The sequence below is a fragment of the Electrona antarctica genome (genome assembly GCF_951216825.1).
Source record: "Electrona antarctica genome assembly, chromosome: 6".
NCBI classification, from domain to species: domain Eukaryota; kingdom Metazoa; phylum Chordata; class Actinopteri; order Myctophiformes; family Myctophidae; genus Electrona; species Electrona antarctica.
The window spans coordinates 35,513,087-35,517,066 of record NC_136811.1 but is presented as its reverse complement, the minus strand read 5'-3'; positions in this window follow the sequence as shown (position 1 = coordinate 35,517,066).

Here is a 3,980-nt window from a genome sequence, read left to right as displayed (position 1 = left end):
TGTGTGTGATAGTGTGTGTATCTGTGGCGTGCGCACTTGTGCTTGCACGTGAATGCATGCGTGTGTGTGTGTGTGTGTGTGTGTGTGTGTGTGTGTGTGTGTGTGTGTGTGTGTGTGTGTGTGTGTGTGTGTGTGTGTGTGTGTGTGTGACTGTGTGTGTGACGTTGTGTGTGACGTGACTGTGTGTGCACGTGCGCGTGTGCGTGCATGTATGTGATTAATTTGTATTTGACATGTAAAAGGAAATAAAATGCAAAAGAAAAACAATAAAAATTATGTAACAATTAATTCTGATGCACCTGTTTTTATTCTTTCTGTGACACTAACAGAGTTGTCCTAAAGAGGCTAGTTAGATAAAAATCAAGGACTATATGGAACTGTACAATACAGGTCTCCACTTCTGTGGGGGGGGGGGAAACAGCAGGTTTCTATGCCTGTATCCACTACTAGACGGTCTGGTATAGTGTTGTGCATTGTATGTGGCGACACAGAACATGTGGCATGGTCACCTGCAATGAGCTTTGGAAGACAGGTCTCAGCAGGTCTCATGACCCAGATGAAATCTGGACACAAGTATGACAAGTATGACTTTCATTAGCCTTACAGTCTACTGACACACTTGCTGACTTTGCCAAATGTTCCCTCTCCTTAGGATTTCCTGTTCCAGATACATGAGCATGATCTTGAAGCCAAGAGGGGGTTTTGTACAGACCACTGAATTGGCTACAACTGCTACTAGAGATCCTCATCAGCATGCAGGGGAGTTGGGTGGGCAAAGGAGCAGGTGGAAGGACATACAGTTAGACATCCGATAGTTAGACATCCTGCATAATACAAAGAGACTATATAAATATGTATTTATTTGCATGCAGGGCTCTTTTACCTTTCAATATGAATATTTGCACATGCACAGCCACACAAGAGCAGAACAAAGATAATGCCACTAGATGGCAGCACATACTGAACAGTGACTAGTCTCGCATGTTTCTGGAGATACTATTGGTTCATATAAAGGTAAAACTGAGAAATGTGATATGTTGGAGACACATATGGGATGTTGTACATGAAGTAGGATTCGACACTTTGGACCACATATCTGATACATCAGCACTGGGAGAAAGAATAATTGTAAAAAAGTATAATAAACAACAATCAAACGCTAGCTGTTCTCTTCTTGAGCAGTGGGCAAACTGGGTATATGTCTACTTGCCAGCCCATAGAGCCCCATTGTGAACCCAGACATGTTGAGTACACCAAGGTTTTATGTTAGAAATGTTGAGTATGGGTTCCCAGCAGGTAGAAACTGTTGAGCAATTTTCATAATTGGCATATGTGACCATAACAGCCTATAGAAGGCAAAACATTCAACATTTCATCATGCTTTAGGTAGCATGTGACATGTCAAACTAGGGGGTTTTCATTATGCTGAATCCATTCCAAGCATTAGTTTTGCACAAACACACTCCTTGGGCTTAAAACGGCCATAGCCACTTCCCCAAATGTGCTGACATCATCACATTTGTGATGACGGCTATGGCAGTTTTTAGCTTTTTACTTTGTACTTTTACTTGTGATTTATTTTAATATATTAATAGTTTTCGGCCCATAATCTACTGCTTCACATTCAGGCAATTGCATTTACGCAGGAGATCCCTTTAACTGCATAATAATGAATAGGCCTACTTGTAGGCCCCCTCAAGAGACAGACCAAGGCTTGGCATGCAGAGATCAGATGATACATCTTCCAGATTTCAAGCTGCAGTCATGCTTGACCTGACAGCTGCTCAATGTCTAGTTGTCTACTGTAGCTACATAAGGACAATTTTACAGACTAAACCTCCCAGATAACCCTGACAGATGTTCTGGATAGGAACGCCATAAAGAGTAGACTATAAAGAGTATTTTTTACCAACATCCCCAGGCAATATTATGGATTAGAATGAGCTCAGTATACATTTATTATTAATTCATTTTAAACTTAAAAAATATATATATGATTCATTTTTTGGGGGGGATTCAACCTTAATTTATACTAAGTTGTACACAGTGTCACTCGCCAAAAACCACTGATTTTCAAGCAAAAAAGGTGACGTGTTGCATGCCTGACGTTCTTGCTTTCGTACAGTATGTCAAATGTGCATGTGGTGTCAGGTTGGCCTCAGACAGTGGAGTCAGCGATCACAGCTGTGATTTATAAGGACCCACTGCTAAATAGAGCGGATGAAGCTTTATACAAACACTCATCTGCATGCAAGAGAGATTATCCAAATAGTTGTCACAGTGGGCATTTTGTTTGTGCTTGCCAGGACAGTTGACACATGCTGTCACAAACAAACAAGGGAGGGAAAGACAACAAGAAACCCGAGCTGAGGCCAAAGACTCTCCGTGAAGGAGATGACCTCTTTGCCCCTATAAAGTTGAGAGCCTCCATTGAGGTCAACCTTTGGCCTCTCAGCTGTGTGTTTGAAAATGGCTCACCATTGTATCAAGTGACATTTATAGCTGCCATGCAATCAGTAGCTTGACATAACCAATTAGGTGGACATTTTGTCAAACCTGAAAACCCACCCCTGGGCAATGGTGATGGTGGAAGGTCAATAAAACTGAGCCTAATTTTGTTTTACCTGAACACGAAGGTTAAAATAATATTGTATTGTGACAAAGAGTTTATAAAATACACAAGCAGAAAGAGGCAGTTTCTGGAGTAGAAGCAAGAGCTATAGAGGCGGACTGCTTTACTCAGCTCTCGTGTATTTCCTCCCAGGTCATTCAGAAAGAGGCAGTTTCTGGAGTAGAAGCAAGAGCTATAGAGGCGGACTTTACTCAGCTCTCGTGTATTTCCTCCCAGGTCATTCTGCACCCCCCACCCCCAATGCCCTCTTTCTGTCTCTGTCTGTCTTCGAGGCCACAGGCCACGTCTGACAGTGTGCCAGGACCCGACATCTGTTTTTACCATTGTTTGAGCAAAGCCACGAGTGAGAGAGAGTGTGTGTGTGTGTGTGTGTGTGTGTGTGTGTGTGTGTGTGTGTGTGTGTGTGTGTGTGTGTGTGTGTGTGTGTGTGTGTGTGTGTGTTTTCCATTCCTGCCCATGTCCTAGAATCAAGAACCTTCTATTTTCAATACACCTTTGTCATGCTCCCGCCCATGGCAGAAGACATGTAACTCAAAGCAAATATACCTATAAAAGCTAGCTGTTGCTGTATTTGACTAATGATGTTGATGATGATGATGACGATGATTAAGCACATACTGTATTAAACAAGATTAAATATAGCATATAGTCCTTAGACAAATATTCTCCATATGGACCAAGGAAGGGCAACAGCATGAGCATGTACAGATTATGCACGTTGACCCTTTGTTTATAGTGAGCAGCCGCAGGTGGCTTGTAAATCAAGGTGGTGTCTATTGAATAGGCCTATGGCAACTGAATGACAGGGCTGGATGCATGCTCTGCAAAAGACTTGTACAGGTGCTGAATACTGGAAAGTTGTGCTTGATTTATACTTGGTTGCATGCCGTGTCTCGCACGGAAAATAGCTGATCTACATCTACAAGCTGATGTGGCACTGGCAGTATAAATCACCCTTTAGGTTTACTCAAATGGTCACTTAAGCCCAATATACTTACTAAAAGATAGCCGATCTACAAGCTCTCAACGTGTTGCATTGATAGATCTGTTCTTTTTTACTATTTTAGATTTTGTTTTTGAATGTTTGATATTCATATATGCTTTGAAATGTTTATGACATGCCAAAAATAGGGGCACCTGGTTGAAAGTGATTAAATGTCAAATCTCTGAATCAGAACATATCTGTCATGTGAGGAATGGAGCCAAACTGCAGCCGTGAACAATTCAAAGTGGGAGTTTGATATATAACTGTATAGTTGATTGATTGCTGTCATGTACCAATTCACTCATGGGTCATTTTTTACACTCTTGGAGTTCAATATACTAACTCATTCTTGATAACATTCTG